The 27958-nt window shown below is 42.2% G+C and overlaps 1 protein-coding gene across 4 annotated transcripts in view; it reads right to left on the bottom strand.

The window, feature by feature from the left end:
- LOC134342912 (engulfment and cell motility protein 2) overlaps window positions 1-27958 on the bottom strand; it is a 218360-nt gene that overhangs the window by 187321 nt on the left and 3081 nt on the right. Inside the window, exon 1 of one of the 4 annotated variants that reach the window (XM_063041598.1) lies at window positions 27676-27698. The exons of the other annotated variants lie outside the window; for them this stretch is intronic. The gene's annotated coding sequence lies outside the window, so the exon portion shown is untranslated. Of the gene's footprint in view, window positions 1-27675; window positions 27699-27958 lie in introns of those variants that run through there. 4 annotated transcript variants of the gene reach the window in all.

Here is a 27958-nt window from a genome sequence, read left to right as displayed (position 1 = left end):
GAAAAGGAAGAAGGGAGAGGGAAGAACTCTCCAATTTGTTCAAACTTGAATTAATAGGAAACAGATTTCAAGTGAACAAACTGTTACACACATCTTCCCCTGATGCCATGGCATACTGTAACAAGACCTGCAAAGTTCCATCAAGCAATAAAGTTCTCTTCTCATTCTTTATACATTCAAAACGCACAAAACAGGTACTACTCAAAAGTCATTGTGGACTAAATTTCCTACAAAATCAGTTATGCCAGCTTAATACCTTGCCCTGCAGGAAGGAGCTGCAAAGATTGTTGCATTCTGAAATATGACCACAGTGTAATCTCATGCAGAAGCTACTGACCATCAGGAAGACACTATTCAAGCACATCACTGTACACTGACAGCTGGAAACTGCCAACCAAGTTGGTTTTGAGCTATTCACTTAAAGTTGCAGGTTGCATCTTTTTGAGAAATGCTTGTATACGCACCCTAAATTGCAGAAAACTGTCCCCTAGTTCCAGGGAGTCTTGAAGTTTCAAATGTTTGAGAAGAAAGGTGTCCCGAGCTGTGAGAACCACTTCCTGCAGTCCCAGAGTTGGCCCCTACAACCAGCACAGAAAAGGCCCCAGAACTTGAGAGTTTCACAGCCACAAATCTCTCCTGCCAGGCGGAGTGATCCCCCTTGTCAGGGAAGACATCACACAAAAGTAAGAAATCCTTCACAGCAATTAAATCTTCAGGCCTGAATGGGACAATTTAAAATTTACAATGGTGTGGATGTTTACATAGTAGTTGTATTATACAGCATACTGTGTATATGGTGACCAGAGAGCACTATGTTATGTATTGAAATTGAGATGCATTCTATATCGAGTTGGAATTTATAGCTAAGCAGGGAGGAATGTAGTGTATTTATATTTCAGTAATATCTGAGTAATATTGTAAATACATTGTTTAAATATTCTTTGTATACATAACTCAAATATTATACGTCAGAAGTTCGTGAATGGCAGATGTCATTATGTTACATCACATGTGAGCACTTCACTAAAACTAAAAGAAAGAAAAACTACGTAGCCAAAACATATCCCGGCTCCTGTGTTTTTCTTTTAATTAGTTTCTGAAGTTACAAAACATAATATAGAGCCTGAAGCCTTTCCTCTTATACCTGTTCGCTTCCCATTTATTGAACCTACTTCAGGGTCTCGAAAATCTTGAAAAATTATAATTCATGCATCCTCCATCTCTGCAGCCATATCTTTTCGGTGAATTAGTCGAGGGAAATCGTCAAACTTCAGCTCATTCAATTCTGAATACTTTTCATTTACCTCAACACTTTCATTTGACTTTTGGTTTTCCAATATTTCTGGTCTGTTATACGTACATAACTACTTAACCGCACTCTATCTCCATGGTTATCTCTCAATTTTCTCCCATGTGTATGATTGTCATAGCGACATAATGACTTGTTCATCCAAGGGCATTTGAGGATTCTATTCCAAATAAAACCATTCAGCACTGCCAATTCAGAACTTCAATACAAAACCAGAAATTCAGGAAAATGTCATCAAATTAGACAGCAACTGGAGAAAGGAAAACAAATGACCTTCCTCCAGCTCGTTAACCCAGATCATTAACTCCATTTCTCAGATGGAATCTGAAGCACTGAGTATTTCCAGCATCCTCTAATCTTACTTTCAATTCCAATAATTTTTACATTTGCTGTGGCAATCAAAGGCCTAGATTTTCAATTGTAATTGATTACATTGTATTTACCAAAGGGAAGAGAAAAAAAAGTGAGAGAGGGAATGCTCTGAAGAGAAAGTGGCTGCAGCTGCTCGAACCTGGAAAAACTCAGGTCAGTTAACAACTTGGAAGCAAAGGGTGCGATCTGACGTTTCTAGTCAAGTCTCTGCATCAACACTGAGGGGGAAACATGATAGATTGCTAGTATATAGCAGTACAAAGCTGGGGAGGGGGAGTGTGGCTTGTTGGGGGTGGGGAGGAGAGGAGTAGAGCAGGAGGGAGGTTAGTAGGCGTTAAGTACAAATAAGTACTCTGTTTACCATGTAATGCTTTAAAAATAATTAGAGGGGGAAAGATCAGCTTCATAGCTTCTGGCACCAACATAGCATATCTACAACCTATTAACCCTATCTGTCCATCTTTGGAATGTGGGAGGAAACCAGAGCACCCAGAGGAATCCCAACAGGTCACTGGGTGACTATGCAGTGATGGCATTGGGTTTTCTGTCCACGAAGTTCTCAACTCAAAGATCTTAAGCCCTATCCGATATAGATAGCTACATGTACCCTCACTAAAGGGAGGTTATATTGTGGCCACCTACTCTTCAAAGGTTAGATCACTTCCCTGTTTATCCTCCACCAAGAGTTTTACTGCCAATGCCCACTATTTGAGTGGTGGGGCCTACTTCCCTGTCAATGAGGAGATACTTCCAGCTAACTAAGTAATTTAAACAGATTATTTATTTTTAGAGGTACACATTTAAATTTAGATTAAATTCTTAAGCCACAATTAAAACTCACAAGATTACTATGTTATAAAATATTTTCAATTTACAAAGGATTTCTGAAACACAGGCACAATTCCTTTAACCTATAAAAACATATCGAGTTGCAAATGAACAAATCGTCCATCACAGAAATCAAAGGCAGAGGAATAGATTCAACTCAACCCATCTTTCTGTCACTCTTCCTTTTGCCCCTTGATCATTTCTAAAAAACTTTTTTTGCTCTCTTTCATTTACACTGTTTTTCTTCCACTTGGGTGACTTCACACAGATGGTCTAAAATCTTCAGGTGACAAATTCCCAGCACCTTGCAATTAATGCTGAGAGGGCTGACTCGCTGAGTATACAAATCTTCCAACAATTGATGTATATCAGCTATCTGATGTGCTAGGTGACAGCAGCAATCAGGTTTGCAAGTTTTGTTGAACTAAATAACTTAGCCAGTGTTGTCTGGTTTGATGCAGACCGATTAACATAACCACATTGCCTTACACGGTATCTCCTGAGCAACCAGCCCTGTGCTGTGGGCCAGCAACTTGTGTTCATGACAGTGGTGTTTGTTTACAAAGTTGTCCTTTTAACTTCAGACTGACTACTGCTTGCAATGCACATTAAGTATAGGCTCCCGTCAATGACAAGAAGCTGAACAAAGGATATTGGTTGGAAGCTTAATTTACTCATAAACAACTCTTTAATCTTTAGAAGTGTCAGCTGCTGTGTTAGAAAGTTGAGCTTGGCAAAAAATCCCCTCCAAGCTATGGACAATGAATACCCATTAAAGTACAAATTCCTTACAGACAGCACCGACAATTGAAGCCTGATCAGTGGCACTGTAAAGCATTGCGCTGACGGCTACACACTGTGCTACCCTAAGACAATGTATAACTATGTATACAGTGGCTTTAACAAGTAAAATATCTGAAGGCGCTTCACAGACATCTCATTTGACAACCGGATAGGGTGAGATCATTAAACTTGGGTCAAAGAGTTAGATTTTAAACTCTATGTAGGGCTAGAGAGGGAAGAAAACATAGAAAACCTACAGCACAATACAGGCCCTTCGGCCCACAAGGCTGAGCCGAATGTGTCCTTACCTCAGAACTACCTAGGCTTACCCATAGCCCTCTAGTTTTCTAAGTTCCATGTATCCATCCAGGAGTCTCTTAAAAGAACCTATCGTTCCCGCCTCCACCACTGCCGTCCGCAGCCCATTCCATGTACTCACCACTCTCTGCGTAAAAAACTTACCCCTGACATCTCCTCTATACCTATTTCCAAGCACCTTAAAACTATGCCCTCTCATGCTAGCCATTTCAGCCCTGGGGAAAAACCCTCTGACTATCCACACGATCAATGCCTCTCATTATCTTGTACACCTCTATCAGGTCACCTCTCATCCTCCGACACCTCAAGGAGAAAAGGCCGAGTTCACTCAACCTATTCTCATAAGGCATGCTCCCCAATCCAGGCAACATCCTTGTAAATCTCCTCTGCACCTTTTCTATGGTTTCCATGTCCTTCCTGTAGTGAGGCGACCAGAATTGAGCACAGTACTCCAAGTGGGGTCTGACCAGGGTCCTATATAGCTGCAACATTACCTCTTGGCTCTTAAACTTAATTCTACCATCGACGAAGGCCAATGCACCGTATGCCTTCTTAACCACAGAGTCAACCTGCACAGCAGCTTTCAGTGTCCTATGGACTTGGACCCCAAGATCCCTCTGATCCTCCACACTGCCAAGAGATTTGCCATTAATGCTATATTCTGCCATCACATTTGACCTACCAAAATGAACCACCTCATACTTACCTGGGTTGAACTCCATCTGCCACTTCTCAGCCCAGTTTTACATCCTATCAATGTCCCGCTGTAACCTCTGACAGCCCTCCACACTATCCACAACACCTCCAACCTTTGTGTCATCAGCAAATTTACTAACCCATCCCTCCACTTCCTCATCCAGGTCAGAAATAAAAATCATGAAGAGTAGGGGTCCCAGAACAGATCCCTGAGGCACACCACTGGTCACCGGCCTCCATGCAGAATGTGACCTGTTTCCAATCACTCTTTGCCTTCTGTGGGCAAGCCAGTTCTGGATCTGCAAAGCAATGTCCCCTTGGATCCCATGCCTCCTTACTTTCTCAATAAGCCTTGCATGGGGTACCTTATCAAATGCCTTGCTAAAATCTATATACACTACATCTATGGCTCTTCCTTCATCAATGTGTTTAGTCACATCCTCAAAAATTCCAACACTTGGAGCCAAAGTAATTGAAAACAGTTGTTAGTAATATAATAAATATATGACATAAAATTTGTGGCAAAAGTACAGTGCAAGAAATAAAGCAATAAAATACAAAATAAATTGTTCAAAAAGGAAGGAACAATGAAGCAATGTTCCTAGGTTCAATAACCAGTCAGAAATCTTATAGCACAAAGGGGGAAAAGTAATCTCTGAATCACTGAGTGTAGGCCTTCAGGCCACCTCCTCTTTGATGGAAGTAATGAGAAGAAGGAATGTTCTGGATGGTGAGGGTCCTGAATGACAGATGCAGCTTTTTTTGAGGCACTGCTCATGAAGATGCCCTTGAAGATGGGGAGGGTTGTGTCCTCGATGGAGCTGAATCTACGCCCATCTGCAGATTCTCATGATCTTGTGCACTGGAGCCTCCAAACCAGTTAGAATCTTCACCATAAATCTGTAAAGCCTTTGGTAATATACCAAATCTCCTCAAGCTCCTAAAGGATCCGCTAGCTTACCTTCTCCATGATTGCATCGATGTTTCGTGACCTAGGACATATCCTCCAAGTTGCTGATGCCAGGAACTTACAGTTGCTCACTCTTTCCACTGTTGACCCCCCTCATTGAGGACTGGTATGTTTTCTGACTTTCCCTTCCCGAAGTCCACACTCTTAAGTCCACATTAGTCTTCCTGACGTTGAGTGTGAGGTTGTTGTTGCGATGACAATTGGGGTGCATGTGAGCCCCGAACCTTGAGCCACAAATTCATAGAGAAATGTGGGCATAGAAGAGGCTACAGAGAATGTGAGGGATGATGTCCTTTACACAACAAAATCTGCAAACTGAAATGACAGTAGGTTGGATTAACACCGCAGATAATATTACAGAGAGTCATTATTTTTGTAGTATCAATGACCTGGAAATGGTTCTTGACAGAAAGTAGCCTTATTGTATGGTGGTAGAGCGAGCTGTGACTTGTGGTTTTGACGTCTTCAACAAATCATTTCTTCATGGCTGCCTGTCTAAAATTCGATATTGTACTCAGTCAAGGATTAACTCTCAATTTTCACATTCGAGCAAATCACTTCATGCCCAAAAAAGTTCCCCTTTCAAAAATTTGAAACCACTGACTTACTTTATGCTATTATATCCAGGGTTAGCCATGTAAACCATGAAATATTTTGTCAGGGAGATTTAGGAATGAGTATAATGAAGTGTGATTTGTAGTTTTGCACTCAAAGTGGAAATATGAATGCAGGAAGTCAAAGCTCCTCTCCTCTTCTTCACGACCTCCACCACACCCATGATATCACAAAGTTCCATTCACAGTTCTCACTGTATCACTGCATCTGACTGGAGGCATCCTTCAAATCAAACTTACAACCTTCCACTGAACTGATTTGCCCACAGGTGGTAGTTCGCCAAAAAGGTTTATTTGTGTCTGGTCTTCCCAAGCCTAGACAGAAGACTTTTCCCCACTGGACTATGCCACAACTCAGTAGGTTGAAGCTATTGCCTTACCCATCAAGCAGAACCCTGGCGTATGTTATCTCCTTAAAATTTCAGCGCACATATTAAACAAACCTAAATGCAGAGTTACAAAGAAACCCTCCCCCCTTAAAACAAGTCACACATGCTTACCAAAATTATTTTAAAAATCCTGGGGAAAACAGGAAAAAGACAGTTCCCACTGCAACAAAATGTTTTTAATTAACTGTTTTACCCAAGTTGCAGTCAGAGAATATAGAATTACAAGCACTTCTGGGAGAAGATGTTTTCATTTTAAATATTTAGGGGATATATTAAGCATATAGAAGGGAGGGAGATTGAAAATCTGACTGAGTAGTGTCATAACAACAACCTCTCACTCAATATCAATAAGACCAAGAACTGATTATAAACTTCTGGAGAAAGAAACCAGAGATCCATGAGCCAGTCCTCATCGGAGGATCAGAGGTGGAGAGAGTTAGCAACTTTAAATCCCTGGGTGTTACTACTTCAGAGGACCTGTCCTGGATGCAGCACACAACTGCAATTGCATAGAAGCACGGCAGCAGCTCTCCTTCCTTTGGAGTCTGTGGAGATTTGGCATGACATCTGAAATTTGGACAATTCTGATTTGATGAAGACAGACGTGAAAGCATAGAGGAACATCTGGAGAAATTTCTGAAATGCCTGGTTTTGCTGCCGTTGTTACTGTGCGATCGAGAATCTCCGGAGGGAAGGCCCCAAAATCCCCGGCTTTGCCTGCTGCTAGCGACCAAGGCTGAAGCCGAACCGTTCGGATAGAGATGGTGCTCAGTACTTGGCGTCGGAGGGCTGATCAGAGCTCGAAGTTTTCGGACGACTCAAGGTCAGACTGAGGGAGAGTTTTCTTCCTTCTCCCGTCTGTGTGAGATGTGGGACTTTTGACAGACTTTGAACTTCTTTACTGTGGCATGGCCTGTTCTTCATCAAGTTATGGTATTGTTGCACTGTTGTAACTATATGTTATAATTATGTGGTTTTGTTAGTTTTTCAGTCTTGGTCTGTCCTATGTTTCTGTGATATCACACCAGAGGAATATTGTATCATTTCTTAATGCATGCATTACTAAATGACAATAAAAGAGGACTGTGTGTCCTCATAATCTAATCTAATCTAAATTTCGCCAAGCTTCTATTGGGTAGTGGAGAATATATTGACTGGCTTCAAAACAGCCTGATATGGAAGCACCAATGCCTTTGAATGGAAAATCCTACCAAAGGTAGTGGATCTGGCCCAGCAAGTCACAGGCAAAGCCTTCCCAACCATTGAGCACATCTACATGAAACACTGTCGTAGGAATGCAGCATCCATCATCAGAGATCCCCAGCACCCACATCATGCTCTCTTCTCACTGCTGCCATCAGGTAGAAGGCACAAGAGACTCAGGACTCACACCACCAGGTTCAAGAACAGTTACTACCCTCAACCAGCAAGTTGTTGAATAAAAGGGGTAAACTACACTCAATTTCACTTGCCTCATCATTGGAATGCTCCTATGACCACTGATCTCACTTTCAAGGACTCTCTCTCTCATTATCTCATGTTCTTGTTATTTATTGTTATTTATTTATATTTGCATTTGCACAATTTGTTGTCTTCTGCACTCTGGTTGACCTTTCATTGATTTCGCGATAGCTACTGTTCTACAGATTTGCTAAGTATGCCATCAGAAAAAAATGAACCTCGTGGCTGTATACGGTGACACACTTGCCTATGTACTTTGATAATCAAATTTGCTTTACTTTACTCTGAATGGAGGTCAATGTATTTTTAGCATTTTATGCTCCATTAAAGATTTGCTATGTGGAATTGAAAAACAAAGTTTTCTACAAATTGTGCATTCGTGAGTATTGTTAGAGTGCAAATTACTTCAGCAACTATCTTCAGATTCGAATATGAACCACGGATAAAACCTAAGAAACAGCTCTGAACAATGGGTTCCTAAGAACCATGAACCACAGTTAATTGGAAGATACCACAAATATTAAAAGGCCAGACAATGTTAATTAAATTTGTTATTTGGGTGTCTTTCACACCCACACGACAAGGGAGTGTGAGGTGGCGTGTAGTACAAAGCAGGTATTGTAAATATGGAATTGTTCTTTGATCTTTAGCATACAGAGCGTCGTGTGGTGTGTCAGGTAGGCCTTTTTGTTCCGAATGGGGTCTCAATAGGAGGCCTGTTCTGTCTCATTTTGTTGAATAAAAAGACTGCTTCATATCTACCAGTACTTCTCTGTGGTGACTTCACTCACCCAAAAACAATTGAGTGTTTGTCTGGGATGCCTTTGCAAGCCATTGCGTGGCCAGTGACCTCAGCAGTCTAAGTGGGTGTCATTTTTAAAATTAGCACTCACGCTTAGATCTGTTCAGGTCGGTGACTACAGGATCACAAGCTATCATGAACGTGGCGAAGAGATGAACCGGTAGATATAAAAGTGAGTGTGTGTGTGTCCGTGTCCGTGTGTAAGAGACAAAACTTTGTGTGTTAATTTGGTGAGGTGGGACCACCAACTGCAAAGGGTGGTTACTGAAGGTTCAAGACACCAGTGGTGGTGTGTATAGTTGTTCCAGGAACCATATTTTAGCATATTCGTTTGCAAGTGCTTGTGCATTGATGTAACAGATGCAAAGGAATACAGCAGACATCATGAGTTTAGACGCACAAGAGGCAGATCACGGAGTACCTACTTTGCAGTTTTAAGCATGTACTGTTTAACTTGTACCTGTCATTTATATTTTGTGCAATGTGGGAATTAGTGTGGACATATTTCAGGGAGAGGTCTGACCCAGATATATTGGTCAGGATGGCACCTATGGAGGTCAAGCAACGTCAGATGGACACCCAAGCAAACTCTTGACCTTGATTATGATCTTCACCCCTGGGGAGAAGCAGAGCATTTTGTCAGAACTGCCCTCACTTAAGGTTGCCTGCAGGAATGCAGAATTCTAGTGCAAGCTCGAGGAAGCAGTTGAAATTCACCTAACGCACCCCAAAGATATACGTGTGTCAGTAAAAGTGAAGTGCCCGGGGATACATGGGACAGTATGGCCCAGGGAGTGCGCTTTGTTAAAGGGGAAGTGATGCGGTGACTGGGGAGAGGTGACACTAACTGGGGAATGACAATATCAGTGATTCAGAGAGGCCGGCCATGGAATATGCAGAAGGTAAATATTGAGTGTATGAGGAATATTCAGGATTGGATAATCCAGAGAGGGATGACCCAGTCTTCCTGAAGGAAAGCCTGAGCTCAGCTCACCAAAAGATTTGGTGATAGGGGTGGGATCAACGTACCCAACATTAGTGTCATGGGCAAGTGAAGATAGACCAGGCGGGGGGGGGGGGGGTCATAAAGTGGCTGTAGTGAATGTGTCTGTCGAGGCATCACAGAGAACTTGCTTTGTCTGCCAGCAGCCGGGGCACATAGCAAGGAACTGTTGGAATAGACGTGGGAGGGTAAAGAGATGATTTGTTGCAGCTGTGGCTTCTCAGGCCATGGTTGGATGCAGTGTCCTCAAAACAGCGGAAAATATGAAAGTCACTCACCAAAGCAGGTTGAACCTGCAGCAGCACCCTCTCTTTCAGAGTTGGCTGCTGACCAGATTATAGAGCTGGTGAGGTCATACGAATGGCTGACGGCAGCCTCTGTTGCCAGTGGTGGTCATCCCTGGATGTACACAAGAGGCTTATTAGGGGGTCGGCAATGTGAAATGTTAGTGGACATGGGAGCATCAGTATCGATAACTGATCTACCCTCGCCCACAACTGGAGAGGCGATTTAAATTACCACTGCGGAAAGTGAAACAATGAGGGCAGAGAGAAGTAAACTCTAGGTATTTGAGATTGAGGAAGTGCAGCTTCCTGTAGGTTTTTGGGTGTGCCCAAACAATGAAGGTACTATCCTGAGGATAGACACACTGAGTAAGGCAGGAGCGATCATAGACTCAGGAAAAGGATAAATAACAGGGACAGTGAACATGTGTGATCTGTAAAGCAGCTAACATGGCCCAGTATAGACAGCAGCCCCAAGCAGGGAGGAGAGACAGGGTGATGTGCGGGAAGCATGTCAGAAGACCCCAAGGGGAGGGTCCGAGCACAGTCAGGAGCTGTTAGAATTAGTGCAGCTGCCTGATTACAGTAAAGGGTCACCGGAAAGGGGATAGCAAGGAACAGACAGGGAACGACTGGGCAGACATCAGTGTGAGGAGGGCAGCGGAAATACATGAAGCTACAGAAATTACAAGTGTACAGGAAGAAACTACAACTGCCAAGTTAGTGACATTACATAGAGATGTGAAGGACTACTGTAACCAGGGTAAAGTGCTGAAGGACCAAACAAATCAACAGCAGCACGTTCCTGATCAGAGAGAGCTGGAGGGAAAGGAGATAGTCCTCCCACAGCTGGGTGACCGGCACGGTGAGGGTGCTGCCTGAAAGGGCATGGTTTGCCCCCGGATGGTACTTTTAACAAATGATACTTGTTTCTGCGCAGACACACGGTGACGCAGCCAGTGGAAACATATGGCTCAGATTAAACTGCAAGACTCACTTTCTTGTTGCTCCCACAGACAGGGATCAAGTGCACCCAGTAACTGTGTATTTACGAAGAATCTAAGAGATGAACACCAGCCGGCCACTTCAGACCTGACCACAGCTGATGGAAGCAGATCCACAGCAAATGCAAAGGTAGAAGATACCGAGAGCCTGACAGAAAGCCGTGTTAAAGTGGAATGGGAACGGTTCTCCATAACGCAGGCTGGATGCTGAAGGTAGGTGATTAGTTGAATAGCACAAAATGGAAAAGATATTGAGGAAGATAAATAGGAAGGGATCCAACTTACAGCACAGACATCAGGTTCCACAACTTCCATGGCATGTCAGACTGAGAAAGATTGCACAAGGCATCTGAAGGTAGTCGTACCCAGCCTGACTGGGGAGTGAATACAAATGAGCAGTTGGACCAGTGATCCACTGGACAGTTCAGAAGGGGGTGCCACCGGGGACAGATCCTTGCAATCATTCAAATAGGGACCACCCCAAGCCCTTCCTGTACATTGATGAGATGGTCTGAGAGCCTGATACATTTTCCTTGCTAGTGTCCCTGGAAAGGGAGGGTTTTAGCTGTTAGAGAATGAAGGAGTGAAGACCAGGAATGTGATTAAGCTGCAATCGGCCAGCAGAGAAAGAGCCAACAGGCATGCAAACAAAGCTGCATTTTTAAAGACTGTTGTTCAAATTTCTGGAACAATCTCTCTACTTAGTGTTTTGCAGGTAGCCATTCAGGATGATGGGGTAGATGCAGGTGTACATTAGTAGAGCTACTAGGACTTGATGTTTCAATCCCTATGGTAAGTTGGCACTCTCGATGTTGGCAGTGGGTTTGGAGTGGTGACAAGGAGGGAGGGTAGGTACGTCATCGGGGTCATCAGGTGGACACCCTCCTTCTTTGACGTTTCGTTGATAAGCCCACGACGTCTCCAGAGGGCTCAATGGTGCTACCTGGCATCCCAGGTACACCCCCCTCAGATCCATACCCTCCTGTCTTCATCTTGCAGCCCAGTTGTTGTCTTTCCTTTTAATCCAAATCCAATTGCTGCTTTCTTCTGCTGCACTTGACAAGGACTTGATTGCTTGTTGGAGAGAGTAACCCCTCACCCATATCTTCTTCAATAGACTGGTCGTAGACGTAGCAACGAATTCCCTGCATCCCACTTCTACAGGGAAAATCTTGGTCTTCCAGCCATTCTGGGCAGCTTCAGTTGCCAGTTCAGAGTACTTGGTCTTTTTCCTCTCATAAGCTTCTTCGACACCATCTTCCCATGTTGTGGACCACAGGACCATGTCTGGCCGGAGTGTTGTAGCTGCAATGTCTGGGGGAAACACAAGCTTTTTATCCAAGTCCACGTCCATTTTCCAATCCCCAGCAACCTGCAGAAGGCTTACATCTTTTGATGTTATATGGTGCTCTGGAGGTTGGCCTGCTGGTACAAATCGTGTAATGTAGACATTTCCTGCCGATATTTGTGGGACAGCATTTGTGGTGATTCGCCTGTTCCAAGATTGATGCTAGCTGTCTGAGAACTTGGTTATGCCGCCAAGTGTACCGCCCCTGGGTGAGGCTTGTGGTGCATCCATAGAGTAAATGGGAGGAATCCTGAGGTAGGGCATTTCTGATGCCCTATTTGAGTAGGCCCTCCTTAAAGTTGGCCTTTCCTGGTACAATTTATTCTTGTTCAGGAGGGCCAAGAAGAGGGGCTGTTAGAGTGATTTTTGGAGTCAGCACATCTGGCAAATTATTTTAGCAACTGACTTCAGCTACCAGTCTTCAGGTTAGAATATAAACTGCGGATTAAAACTAAAATGCAGCTCTGAACAGTGGGTTCCTAAAACAGTCAATTGGAAGACACCACTTAATTAGAAGACCAGACAATGCTGATTAAATTTGTTATCTGGGTGTCTGTTGTGTGGGTGCAAAGAGGAAGGTTTGAGGTGGAGTGTAGTACAAAGGAGGTACTGTAAATATGGAATTGTCCTTTGATCTTTAGCATATCAGATGTCGTGTAGTGTTGGGTCAGGCAGCCCTTCTTCCTCCGAAAGGGGTCTCAATATGATGCATGTTCTGTCTCATTTTGTTAAATAAAGAGACCGCTTCATATCTACCAGTACTTCTTTCTGGTGACTTCAGTCACACAATAACAAGCAAATTTTCATGCTTGCGCCCGTGCTTTTGAAAGAATATTTACCTTCTGGAACTTCTAATAACTTGCCAGAGAAAGTGATGGCTTAGTGCAGTGCTGAAGCCTAAAGCACAAAACACCTGACTTCACTGGGATAGTGAAGGGGAAACGGTTAAAAGAAATTTGTCACAATTTTGTCTCCTTGACCTAAACAGGCAACAAGACTAGATGCAGCATGACACTACTCCAGCTCCCCCCACGTTCCATTCAGTGTCACCAATGCCCAGTGCCACTATAGCAGACATATGCCAAATCATGTTTCTATGGTGACCAGATGAGCAAGCAGGCTGTTTCCAGACTACTGACATCATCTCTGATTTGTCTGAGACATGATATTTTCCATTTTCAACCCCCTTGCCCTCCTACAAATGAAGGCATCACAGCCTTACTCAACATGGCGCAGACTGGAATCTGAGCCTACAATCGGGGCTTGGACGAAACTCATATCCTTCCTCCCTGGACAATGCCTCATCTGATGAAGATTTCCAGCATTCCCTGTTTTTATGAGCAATCTGTTTTGTCGAGCTTCACATCCACACAGTATACAACCCCAGCAAGCAAGTCCTCAAACAACCTGCAAAAAAACAAACATTACTAAATTTGTATACCCATGTGAACTGATGTCATGGACAAAGTTTATCAAGAGAAGTAGAAGGCGTGATACAACTAAAAAGGATGATGTTGCAGCGTGGATGAAATCATGGAGAGACAGAGTCACTGGTAGATACAAAGCAGCTTCTTTATTCAACACAACAAGGTACAGCAGGCATCACACGGACAGAGACACTTTCGGTAGAAAGATCTGCTAGCCCAATGTGGGCTCGATATTTATATGCTAAACATAAAGGCAATCACTACTTAAAAAGTTATAGACAATGCATAGACAATGCTTCCTTTTGAAGCTACATACAAAACATCACACCTCCTTTCCTTCCAACGCCATGTCTGGGTTGGTATCCACAGCCTTTAGGAATATAAGTTAAATCCACAATACATTTATTTGGCATTCTATGTGCTAACACAGAAAACAATTAATATTTATAAAGTATAGGTAATAACGTCTTCAAAACTACAGCATCTGGTCAAACTACAGCACCAGAAGCTTATGGTATTCACACCTTTTTAGGAAGCACATTGTGGACTCAATCCACAGTACTTTATCAAATAGAAGTCTGGTGGCCAAAGTCATTTAAGTGTAAACGAATCATCTACCCAAAAAAACTCACTCTAACAGATGAATGAATCAGCAGGGTCTGAATAGGATCACAAGATGCATTCTGGTTGAAACAATATTGGCTTTCCAATAAACCCACTCAGATAATTGAAGAGTGGTTGATGCAAGCTGATAGCACACAGACTTATCATAATATGAACACAAAAATAGAACGAAGTACTTGTAACACTTTTATGAGGCATATGGGAAAAGAGAAACCCAAGCTCACGCTTTAGGTCACAGACACGTCAATAGAACTACAGATGCTACGTGACTTTTTGAGTTTTTTCCAGCTCATTTTCATTTCAGGATTTCTACTATCTGCAGCTTTTTTTAAAAATTTTTCCAAATCAAATGAAAGTACCTCTGGCAAAGGAATGCAGGTTGGAAAGGACAGAGATGAGAAGTTGTTCACACCTGGCACAGGTAGTTGGTGGAATCACGGGGAACAGAAAAAGCCCATATACAGCCATACTAATGTTTGAGAGTTATCCAATCAGCACCATTCCCCTGCAGTTTCCCACAGTAATGCAATTATCTCCTTTCAAATAAATATCCACTGCTTTTTGGCTGTTTTTAAATAATTTGATTCCAACCTCCCTTCTCTCTTCAGGGGCATTTTCCAGATATAGCATTCTGCTGCACAGATCTTTGTTAATCTTTTTTTAAAATCTATTTCTCTAGTTATCATCTCTCTGCCAGTAATAACAATTGCACTTATCATTATTTGGACAGAATTATAACATTTTTCTTCTACCAAATATTACAATGACTAAAAGCCATAGCAACTGTGATGAAATCACAGCTTGAGCTTTACTGTTTTTTGTCATGGAAGCGAATTAAAACCCACAGCAAGGTAGATTTGCTCGGGTACATAGCTGGACACAACACAGTAAAAAAATGATGTATTAGTTCACAGAGTGGAGGCCAGGTCCGTTCAAGCCTGTAGGGACTTCAATAAGACAGACAGGTACATTGCTGCATAGTCACAGGTGACACTTTCAATTGAGATCTATCAAATAGAACCCTGTTTTTTCCCCCAAATGGGAAATGAATGTCCCTACAGCATTGCTCTAAGTAGCAAGGAGGTTGGCTTCTTGACCAGCATTTGCGTCTCTCATCAGAATACCCAGTCACATTTGACAACTCTTTGCTAGGTTTTGTATTAAACTGTTGCTACATTACACTGACTACTCTTCTGAAGTCATTAATTGGTTAGAGTACTCTCAGAAAGGTGCAAGCTCCCCAACCCCACCCCCAAAGAAACAAATCAACAGATATACCAAATTTAAAATGAAAACAGAAAAATGCTGGAAACACTCATAAGGTCAGGTCATATTTATGGGAAGACAAACAGAGATCAGCTTTCAGATCTGTGGCTTTCCACGGACACTGCTTGATCTGCTGAGGAGTTTTCAGCATTTTTATTGCTTTCAGAAATGTTCCCTGTAAATGGCAAAATTCTTTTCCTTGGCCATAAAAAGATGCATTCGATTCTCCTCTGTAATTGAGCAGAGGAAAGAAGGGTGGGCTCATTTCTAGGCATGTATTTCAATTATACCCAACATCCCTTTGGCTTTACAATGTTCCAGAAGAGAAAAGATCTTTAAAATATACTGTTTACCAACATAGAAGTGGGATATACAATAGGAAAAGACAGAAAAATTGCTTTCACTTTATACTTTGGAAAATTTTGCTTAAAAAGGCATGCACACAACTACCAGTCTTTGTGTTTTACATAAAGCAGGAGAAACAGAATATTATATCCTTTTAAGACACAACTATGCATGGTTAAATTAAACAATGAACTCAAATTGTGAATGGCCACTAGGCCCTCTGTCCATATTGTAGTTACACTCCAAGGTTGATTATAATCATTAACTGAAAATTCCAGGAGTCAACTGTCATTGCAATTAATGATCCTAGACTAGAGTAGTTTCAAGTTCCTCGGTATACACATCACCGATGACCTCACCTGGACTGTACACACCGGCTGTGTGGCAAAAAAAAAGCACAACAGCATCTCTTCCACCGCAGGCGACTGAAGAAATTTGGCACGAGCCCTCAAATCCTCACGACCTTCTACAGGAGCACCAATGAAAGAAACCTGACTGGCTGTATCACCGCCTGGTACCAACCATGATCACTGGGCACCGCGGAGAGTGGTACGGACAGCCCAGCGCATCTGTGGATGTGTACTTCCCTCCATTGAGGACATGTACAGCAGCAGGTGAGTAAAGAAGGCATGGAAGATCATCAGGGACACCAGTCAGCCCAACCATAAACAGTTTCAGCTTTGCTGGGCACTGTAGAGAGTGGTACACACAGCCCAGCACATCTGTGGATGTGAACTTCTTTCCATTGTGGACATTTACAGCAGCAGATGCATAAAGGCAGCCTGGAACATCACCAGGGACACCAGTTACCCCAACCGTAAGCTGTCTCAGCTGCTTCCGTCTGGCAAACGGTGCCACAGTATTAAAGCCTGGACCAACAGGCTACGGGACAGCTTCTTTCTACAAGCCATTAGACTTATAAATTCACATGTCTGTACATTGTGACAGAGTCATAACGCAAAGATTTTTACTCCCTCACATTATGGGAAGAATAAAAGATTTAAATAAATTCAAATTCAAAATGTCTCACATGACCACAGGAGCCAAAGTGGTGCAAGTGTGATGTGTTGTTCAATTAGAATACAGCTGATTCAAGAACCAGCTCTATTTTCTCTCTGTTGCTCACATCCTTACTTCGAGTAATGTGCTCTAAGCTGGCTACCCCATTACCTGCCATCAGTATATGGAGACTTTGGAGCGCAGGCATAGGAGGTTCACCAGGACGTGGCTTGGAGTAGAGAGCATTTGCTATCAGGAGAGGTTGGACCAACTTGGCAGGAGCAGACTGCCAAGGTGAAAAAGAAACTGGGACTGTGGGGAGGGCGCTCTCTATTGATAACGGGCAAGAACCTGGTCATCAGGTGTGAGGCGCTCTCAAGGCTGCTGTACTTGGCGCAGGTGTGGCCCATCCCCCACCCCTACAGCTCGGAAATCACCTGAGCCGTCTCCAGATTCGTCTGAAGATCCAAGGTGGAGCGGGTCAGACGGACCGTCATGCACAAGTCCCTGGACAATGGGGGCAAGAACGTCCCCAATGTCGCCCTCACCCCGATGGCCAACTTCGTGTGTGGCTGCATCAGGTTGTGTGGGCATATGTGGGCACCAAGTACCACTATATGCCCAGGTTCTACCTGTTGCCCTGGCTACGAAGAATGGGTCCGGCCCCACTCCCGTGCAACGCCCCAGTCAGCTGATCGTTGCCGCCATACCTGTCCTTCGTAGAAAAGTTCTTCCAGGTCAATGCCTTTGACCACAGGGCCATCAGGCAGTGGTTGGCACGTAATGTCCTGCAGGCACTGCAGGAGAAGGACGTGATGGACACAGTGGGGTGGTTCCCTGAGCAGACTGCCTAGTTCATCTAGCAAAATGCCTCATCGCCAGATCTCACCAACAGGCGCCAGGACCTCGCCTGGCTGGCGGTGAGAGGGGCCCTCCCAGTCAGATCCCTCCTGTACGCCCGGAACGTCGTCTCCACACCCCACTGCCCACCGGAGGTCTGCAGTGAGGAGGAGTCTGTGACCCACCTCTTTGCACACTGTCAGTTCGCAGAGAAGGTGTGGAGGAGGATGGAAGGGCTAGTGTCACATTTCATCCCCAGCAGCTGCATAACAGAGGACTCTCTGATCTACGGGCTGTTCCCAGGGACGCACACGGAGACCAACATCTGGTGCTGCTGGCAGATCATCAACTCGGTGAAAGACGCTCTTTGGTTGGCCCGAAACTTGATGATCTACCAGCACATGGAGATGTCCGTGGGAGAATGCTGCCGACTGGCACATTCTCGGCTGCAGGAGTACGTGCTGAGGGACGCACTGAAACTTGGTGCGGCCACCGCAAGGGCCCGGTGGGGAAGGACCACGGTATAGGGTTCTTCTCCCGCGGGAGTAGGAGGGGTCGGGTGGTGAGGAGTACACCCCTCAACAATGGTGGGGGAAGATGAACCAATGGAGTGCACATGGGTGGCCAAAAGTATGGATATCTAGAGACCATAAGAGAAACGTATGTAAAGGATTGAGTCATTGAATGGTTTATTGTATATAATTTTATTTTTGAATAAAGTATATTTTGAAATAAAAAACACTTGGGTTGTTTTCTCTGGTGCACTGGAGACTAAGAGGAGACCTGACGGAAGTTTATAGAAGTTCTGAGAGGCACAGATCAGGTAGATAGTAAGTGTTTTGCTCCCAGGGTAGAAATGTCAAATATCAGAGGGCACAGTCTTCAGGTGAGGGAGAAAGTTTAGGGTAATCTGTGGTGCAAGTATGTGCCTGGAATGTGTTGCCTGGGGTAACTGAAATTAGACATGACAGTGGCATTTAAGAGGCATTTATACAGACAGATGGATGAAAACGGAATGGAAGGGTATGGATCCTTTGTAAGGCCGATGGGATTAGTTTAATTTAGCATGGTAGGCTGAAGAGACTGTTGCTGTGTTTTACTGTTCTATGCACCAAGTTCTCGCTAAAACATCAGTCAAACGACTGTCTCAGCACTCAAATCTTAATGCTTCAGTTCACCATCGTTCCCTGTCTCTTGGGTCAAAAGGGTTCCAAATTTCTACTGTCTTTGAATAAAGAGTGCCTTTAATATCATTCCTGAATAGCCTAGTTCTATTATTAATAACTCTATTTCTAAATTCCCTTAATGAAGATAAATTTACTTTCTCTGAAGATCTTTTTATTTTGAACATATCAATCAAATCATCCTTCTTTCTACTCTCTTCAAGGGAATATAAGATAATAATTCTCAACTGTTCAACTCTGTTAATGCTGGAATCAAAGTAAATTTAAGACGAACAATACGCTATGATTAGATTAAATTAATAGACAGCATCAAGCACAATATGTAATCAACGTGTCAGAACATTTCAGTGATTAGTTTCCCACTTTGACTAGAAAGACACAAATCTAGACAAACTTCCCATCCTTTAAAATTGCTAATTATCAAAGCCAAACCACAACAGCACTGGGTTAACCAGCATACCGAGACTTCCAAATGTTGAAGTGTACTGTAATTTAAATATGCTGAATTGCAGCCTTTCCTACAATCTCAGCAAAATTATGAGGATGTTTCAGACTGGTTCAAGCCAATTCAGCAGATGAAGGTTTGCATAACCTTCCTCTCCACCTTGATTTCAACAGAATATATTTTCATTCCTTCTTCCACCTAACCTTCATACTACAGAGAATCTAATTTACTCATATCATATAGGATTGCATGAGCCACCATCCATTCTCTACAATGGAAAACAATGCAAGACACCAACTGTGCAATGGCCACCATTGACAGCTGACCAGGAAAGGAACAATGAGTCTAAGTAGATAGTATATTATTCTATGACGTTACAAGAGCAGATTTTCATCGACTTGAGGCAATGCTCACTTCAAAGCAAGACATGCCCAGCCAATGACACAACAGCTCTTTGCATTTATTGTGTTGGGCACGTGGCCAAGTGGTTAAGGTGTTCGTCTAGTGATCTGAAGGTTGCCAGTTTGAGCCACAGCTGTGGCAGCATGTTTGTGCCCTTGAGCAAGGCACTTAACCACACATTGCTCTAATGTCTGTGAGAGGAGTGGTACCTCACACAAACTTCCAATCATGAAAATGCCCGACGCAGGCCTCTCATGGTCTGAGTTGACGTTCCCCTCCCTCCCTCCGCTATGCTGACTATGCTGAGTTGCATCTGCAAGCCTCCTCAAAGAAGTAGAATCAGACACAAAAGCAGTTAGTCGGATAAAATACTATTGGTTAAACCAGGGGTCCCCAACCTTTTTTGCACTGCGGACCGGTTTAATATTGACAATATTCTTGCAGACCGACCGACCCCGGGGTGGGGTGGGGAGGGTAGGGTAGGGTTGCCATCTGACAAGAGTAGCCGTCAAATACGTTGTGTTTACCCTGAGAAAGACTACAATGACCATGAAGCCTTCCGTGGGCACCGACGTGCACATGCATGTACGTGCCCATTTTTTTCTACAAATCGTTTTTGGCAATTCTGTTCGGTGAAACTACACTGTACATACATTATTTGTATGTACAGCCAATAGGCTGGTCCTGGATTTATTTCCTGGCATAATTTACATATTACTATTTAATTATTTATGGTTTTATATTGCTATATTTATACTTCTCGGTTGGTGCAACCATAACAAAAACCAATTTCCCTCGGGATCAATAAAGTATGACTATGACTATGATATAGGCTATGTATTTATCATATCATTCCTGCTTTTACCATATGTTGGTGTTATTTTAGGTTTTATGTAACACAGCACATGAATATAGTGATAAGTCAATTATAAGTCACTTATAAATCAATAGCATCATAACATTTTAAGTAACGTTTGGATATTAAACACACAGCACATATTTTCCCCGTATGAACATATAAAATCATTGCAACACACCAATATCGCTGAATCAGTGGAAGCCCTGGGCTTGTTTCCCTGCAACAAGACGGTGCCATCGAGGGGTGATGGGAGACAGCGATACTTGAAGGGGGTTCCTTATGTCCAGTTTATTCCGCAATTTAGTTTTTGTTGCATTAATTGCAGAAAAGCCTGCTTCGCAGAGATAATGTTGGAAATGGAAGCAAGGTTTTCAGTGATTTCATGGCTATCTCAGGATATTTAGCCTTGACTTTGATCCTGAATGTCGGCAGAGACGTTATGTCAAACATACTTTTCAGCCTGCTGGCATTTGCAAGCTCGAGGAGTTGATCTTCTTCCCATGCTGACATGGACGATGCACGGGTAATGATCTCGCGTGCGTTCAAGTTCAACAGTGGGCATGACAGGGAATGAGGAAAGGTGCAGCTGACTCATATCGCCAAATCATATTGTTTCCTTGCGGCCCGGTAGCACATGCTTTGCGGCCCAGTACCAGTCTGCAGCCCGGTGGTTAGGGACCACTGGGTTAAACTATGATTAGAAATCTAACCAGAGGTGAATGCTAGAAGGATGCCTCTTTCATGGCCAAGCAATAATTACTGGAAACAAATTTGACCAAATTCATCACTGAAAACAAAACCAAAAAAAAGGTGTGATCATTTAATAGTTTCAATGAAGGAAGCAGATAACATGAGGCAGGAGCTGACGCTAATTGAACTGTTTTGAATTTCTAGCATTTAGCACCCAATTTGGATGGCCCAATAACTTTTTTTTAAATCACTTATTTTACTAAAACAACAAACAGTAAAATGCATCTCTATTCTGGATGTCTAGAGAAATTCGAATGTGTTCCATCAGCTTGCTACTGTTCCCATAATCTTGGATACTGCAGTGTTTAAAATACTGATTTCCTTAAGGAGGATTTATAATGTTTTTTTTCTCTCAACCTTATAGCAGCCCAAAGCACTTTAAAGTGAATGAAGTGTAGTCACAGCTACACAGTGAGAAACAAATTAATTCACATATATTAAAATCCCACAAACTGTAACAACATAATGACAAGATAATCTAATTTTAATGATATTGGTTGAAGAATAAATATTGACCAGAAGTCCTCAATATGTTTGCTACAGTTCAAAGGCATCCGGTAAGTTTTTAAAGGTACTCCTAACAGGGTAGGCAGAGCTTTGGTTTAATGTCTCTTTCACCAGCACAGAATTCACATCAGAACCTTAAGTGCAATGTCACTCTAGATTTTGGTCAGGACTTCAAGTGATATTTAATTGACCACTGAGCAAAGGAAGGGTTTAGCAAGATGCCTGTTCTGGTGACACAGTCCATAATCCAGCAGTGATCTGTATGCAGGAATTTCTATTAAAACTCTCTCGTTGTACTTAAACATTTAAAAAAAATTATCCTTGTCTCATCAAGTCTTTAACCACTGGTCAATGTTGTCGCAAATACAAATTCATACAACAGAAATAAACGTTTCCTGAGCTTTGAAACATACGTTACTTTATATTTAGTCAGTGCTATAATTATTCTGAGACCTCTGAATAGTCTGGGTGGGATTGGAAGGAGCACAGAAAAATTACTGTCATCTGTGGCTATGTGATAATTGCAATGGGTTAATTAAGCCTATGCCCCAGTAGGTGAGGGCGAGGGTGAGGGAGGGCGAGAGAAAAACATTAACGGCTATCCAGCAAGACTGAAGCTTCTCAGAACGAGGAAAGATGATAGCCCATTATACAATATCCTGTTTGTACTTAACATGGAAAAAAATTGAAGATGTAACAGAGCTTGCTGTATGTGCAGAATAAAAATCAGAAGTAAAGCACTGAGCAGCAAAGCAAAAAACACAACCACAACAGTGAGTGGAGGACATAGACTCTGGCACTCAAGAATTATGCAAAACAGTGGGGGGGGGTGGTGGAGGAGATAGGCACAGAATTCTTTTAGGGCAACTACCTCTTCCCTTCCAGATACCCATTCAATAGCAGGACTGGCAGAGATCCAGAAGCAGATTAGAGTGCCTGCCACTCATCTGCTCCTCGCAGTCATAGCTTCAGTGTAATTGGGAAGAAAATAAAGGCATTCACACCCTCAGTGATTATACAGAATAATGAAAATAAAAGCTCTGGCTACATATTCAATGACATCATTCAAGAAAACTTCCAAATCAAATGGCAAGCAATGCCCTTGAAGTCTCATTAACATTTTTGCATTGAATTCCAGAAAATGTCCTAACCAAATAAGGAGTTCCAAGGGACCATTCACATATATTGTAAAGAATTCTTAAGAAGCAGGGATTCAGCTGCTCGCACCAGGAGAACTGTTGACCTAAAGCTGTGTCTGGCTGGACTGTTTTTGTATTTTTTCCACAAGTAGAGGTATCTTATAGACTATTCATCCAATCTCAAGAAATTTATAGAGAATCATTCCGCTTGGTGATTAAACACTTATCAAAGCAAAGCATAAACTGTAAGCAATACAAAAGGAGAAACCTTCGCCACCTCAAGTTCCACGAATACAAAGGAGGAAGCTTGCGAATTTTCACAGCACCTTTACAAAGCACTAGGGTACTATAACACACTCTTGAAATGGACTCACTTGGAAATTTAGGATGCCGCAAGATCTCCCAAACATCAATACGGTAGTAACCTTTCAAATGAAAATAGAAAAATATTTGTGCTTTGACATGACATCAGGAAGACCTGTTTTTTTTCCAAAATAGCATCAGGGAATTGGATCTTGGCGCAAAACATCGATTGTTTATTCATTTCCATAGATGCTGCCTGGCCTGCGGAGTTCCTCCGGCATTTTGTGTGCGTTACTTTTCATTTCCAGCATCTACAGAATCTCTTGTGTTTATCAGGGAATCTATGTTTGATGCCTGAATAAAAAAAAAAGTACTTCCAACAGAGCGTTGCTCTCGGTACTGCCCTGGAGTGTAAATCATGCCATGGAGACCCCGAAACACTACAAACTTCAACTTCCTGACTCTAGAGAATGCATTACCTAGCCAATATTGAAAGTGAATGCAAGCTAAAGATAGAAAGCTTGGGTTCTCCCTGTGATCTCTTAGCTCAGCACAATAATTGCTAGAAGTCACTGTTTATACAAAGAATGGACATATAGGAAAGATACCAGAACACATCTGGAAGTCAAATCTGCATGGAGCGAGGCAAGATGAAAAGGGACGGAAAAAATACTGTTGAGTAAATAGCTGAGCAAGTTGATGGGAGTGTAGTGTGCAGACAACTGGAGTGCTGCAGCTTGCATCCCGTCAAGGGTGTAGCAGATCTCCAAATAATCAGAGCCTGGTCTCACTAATTGTTCAAATCTGATCCTTCAAAAGTCACTATGTTCCCTTTGATTCTAGAGGAAACCCAATTCTGTTGGCTCTCAACTCCCTGCTCGCACAAATAGTCTGCCAAAACCAGGGTGACATGTTGGAAGGCTGCATTCAGCACCTCCTAACCATGCCTCTATGTAAAATTTCCATCTGAGTTACAGACTGAAGAACATACATGTAGATTATGAAATCTGTTCCACCATTCAGCTTATCATTGATTGAAATCCCAACAACATCTTTGCAGCTGGGAAACACAGGAGTCTGCACTTTCTGGGACCTTTACAGCCTTTACAGGCTGCTTTCTCAATGGAGGTTAAAATTACACTGATACCCAAATTCATTATCACAGGATCATACAGATAGTATTATTGGGCAATTAATATTCGATATTTAAAATTTTGGTTACAAGATTTGGACGCATCTTTAAACCCTCATTGGGTAAATCTTGAATCTAATTCATTACAAGGGTTTTCCTTGGGTTTGGTTTTAGGAACTTTACTTCCTTTTACTTCTTTTAAATCATATAAACAAATGAACAACCCAATAGTTAAGCATACTTTACGTATATGGTTTCAATTCTGAAGATTTTTTGGGTTTAATCAATTTATTCTAGCAAGTCCCATTATATCAAATTTTCTTTTTCAACCTTCCACGATGGATCAAGCTTACTTTGATTGGAAAACCAAAGGTATAATATCTTTTCGCGATTTATTTTTGGATAATTGTTTTATGTCTTTTGATCAACTCTCTAATAAATATAACTTACCCAGATCTCACTTTTTTAGATATTTACGGATTAGAAACTTTTTAATTACTGTCTCCCCTAATTTTCCACACCCATATCCAATGGACACTTTGGAAAAAATCTTAGATTTAAATCTCTCTCAGAAAAGTGTAGTAGCAATTATATATAATTATGAATCTATGTCCTGATGCTTCTAATAAAATTAAAGCTGACTGGGAAAGAGAACTTGAGATTAATATACCGACTGAAGAATGGGAAAAAATTCTTCAGTTGGTGAATTCATCCTCTGTATGTGCTAAGCGTAGGTTGATACAGTTCAAAGTAGTGCACAGGGCTCATATATCCAAAGATAAACTATCTCGTTATTACTCTTATATTAATCCAATATGTGACAGATGTCATTTCGAGATAGCTTCTCTAACCCACATGTTTTGGTCATGTCCCTCGTTGGAGAAATATTAGAAAGATATTTTTGATATTATTTCAACGGTCCTAAATATAGACTTACAACCTCATCCAATTACTGCTATCTTTGGACTACCAATGATTGACTTAAATAATTTAACCTCTTCATCACGAAGGATGATTGCATTTCTTACTTTAATAGCTAGAAGGTCCATTTTGTTGAATTGGAAAGAGATTAACCCTCCTACTGTATTTCATTGGTTTTCACAAACTATGGTGTGTTTGAATTTGGAGAAAATTAGAAGTGCAGTTTATGACCCTTCTATTAAGTTTGAAAAAACTTGGAGGCCATTCATTCAGCATTTTCATTTGATGTAATTTGATCATTTCCAAACTTGTTTTATCTCTCTGTACTGTTGTTGGAGGGGAATGGAGTCGTCGACACTAAGGTTTTCTTCTTTTCCATTTTTAAGTTGTTAGTTTTGCCCAAGTCTTTTAGTTTAGTTGATTAATTTTGTTTTTCTTTGGGGATGGGGTTTGCTTTTTTTTGTTTTGTTTTTTTTTCTTTTTCATGATTTTTTTTTCCAGTTTTTTTTTGCTTTGTATTATCCGTGGTTAGTTCTACATGTTTGGGAGCTTTGTTAATTTACACTACTTGGTTTTGCAATTACTTTTTTTAAGTGTAACAATATATCTCCTACTATTTGTATTATTGCTATGTTTTGTTTCTATATTTTGAAATTAATAAAAAGATTGAAAAAGAAAGGATCATACAGATAGGCACATCTCCCAGTTTGCAGCCCAGAGCTCAGAGAGGTCACTCAGGCAATTTATTCAGGAAATAATAACTTTAATTTCAGTAGTGAGGAACTAGTGATATTTTAGACACTGGGAACTGGTTTCCTATAAATGCATTTAGCCACAATAACCCAAACTTCCTCATCAAAAGGTTCCTATTCCTTCAACGTACAAGTGGTTGTTAGTCAGAGTTTCCATGCAGTAAACATTACCTTTCTGAGAAACGCAACAGACACGACCAGATATAGATCAGCTTGAGAGCAGTGCAGAGAAATGGAAGATGGTGCTTCATCTGGACGAGTGTGAGGCTTTGTATTTTAAGACGTTAAATTTAAGAGGAAATATACAGTAAATCTATTGCTTCCTGAAAATGGCAATACAAATGGATGAAGGTAAAGAAGACACAAGGCATGCTTGCTTCCACTGAACAGAGCACTGAGTACAAAAGTTGGGAAGTCATATTACAGCTGTATAAAACTTCGCTTGGGTCACGGGTGGAATATTGTGGGTACTTCTGTTCAATAGGTGGCGTGTAGAGACTTGGGAAAGGTTCATCAGGATGTTGCCTACATTGGCTACAAGGTGATACTTCAAAGATTGTTTGTTTTCTATACATTATTAGAGGGTTAGGGGTGACAAGGCAAATATTTTAAATTATAAGAGGTGCAAACTGGATGGATAATCAGAATCTTACTTCCGCTGGAAATGCCACCTACTGGAGAAGATAATTTTGAGGTGAGAAGGGGAAAGCTTAAAGGAAGCTTGCAAGGCATTTATGTTTACACGGAGTGGTGGATGCAAGGAATGTGCTACCAGGGGGAGCGACAGAAGCAGATAGGACAGCAATGCTTAACAGGCATTTGAACAAACAAATAACTTGGCTGGAACTGGAGAGATACACACCATGTGTAGGGAGAAGGGATTAGAGTGGCATCATGTCAGTGCAGATAATGGTGAGCCAAAGGGCTCACATCCTACGTTTGTCACGTGTGATACCTTCATCCTCAGGAATCCACAAGGCCAGACGAATTCAGTGGGCAGATCCTGTGGTAAAGGGCTGCTGTCTGACTCCCTGCATTCACTTATCAATTCACACTCATGATACAGAGCCACACAACCACCAGATCTGTGTAGAAAATGCTTTCAGTCTTCTAAATATGGAATCCTGTCACCTTCTGTCCAAGGGCAGCTGCAGCGTATGCTAACTAGGTGCAGCGATTTCATCATGAAATATGACCAACCAGAGACAACAGCCAGTGCCACGGGAGCTGTACATGAGTTCCAGGGCAGAGAGCTACAAAGTCAGCCTTGAAAGGCAACTAGGGTACATCCCTGGTTAGCAACCACAGCTTCAGCTCCCACCTGAGACAACCTGCTGGAAGAACTCAGCTGTACGACAGCACCTGTGGGAGGAAATACAGTGTCAATGTTTCAGGTCAAACCCCTGTGACAACAACTCCTCTCCTCTCTCAGGTGCTGCTGCGGCTACTTGATAATGATCAAGAATAGAGGGGAACAGCTTGTAGGACACTGGGAAAATCATGATCCCTGAAGTAAGCCAGTAACCCTCTCCCAATCTGACACAGTGCACCAATGATCAAGCATGGAAGTACAAATAAAATGATTGATTGTGTACTCACCTCTGCCATCGATCACGAAGCCAATCTCCAATCCAGTCACTGAGATAGCTTGATGCATCTGTTCTGCAGCTCACCCAATATGCTTTGTGACAGCGCGAAATGTGTTTGCTTTGGAGAAGACAACTGTAGCCAACTCCTGCACAGCTCATCTTATGTCGGTTCTAACCGAGTCACGCATTGCATTGATTAAAGTGGCTGCTATGATGCCTTTCTTACATGGGAGTGAAGAAAATTGTCAGAGGTGCATTCAGTGAGTCTAGTTCTGTCGGTGTCTGCAGAGTCG

Source organism: Mobula hypostoma, chromosome 2 (genome assembly GCF_963921235.1).
Source record: "Mobula hypostoma chromosome 2, sMobHyp1.1, whole genome shotgun sequence".
Taxonomy (NCBI): domain Eukaryota; kingdom Metazoa; phylum Chordata; class Chondrichthyes; order Myliobatiformes; family Myliobatidae; genus Mobula; species Mobula hypostoma.
This window is presented reverse-complemented; position numbering and strand designations above follow the sequence as displayed.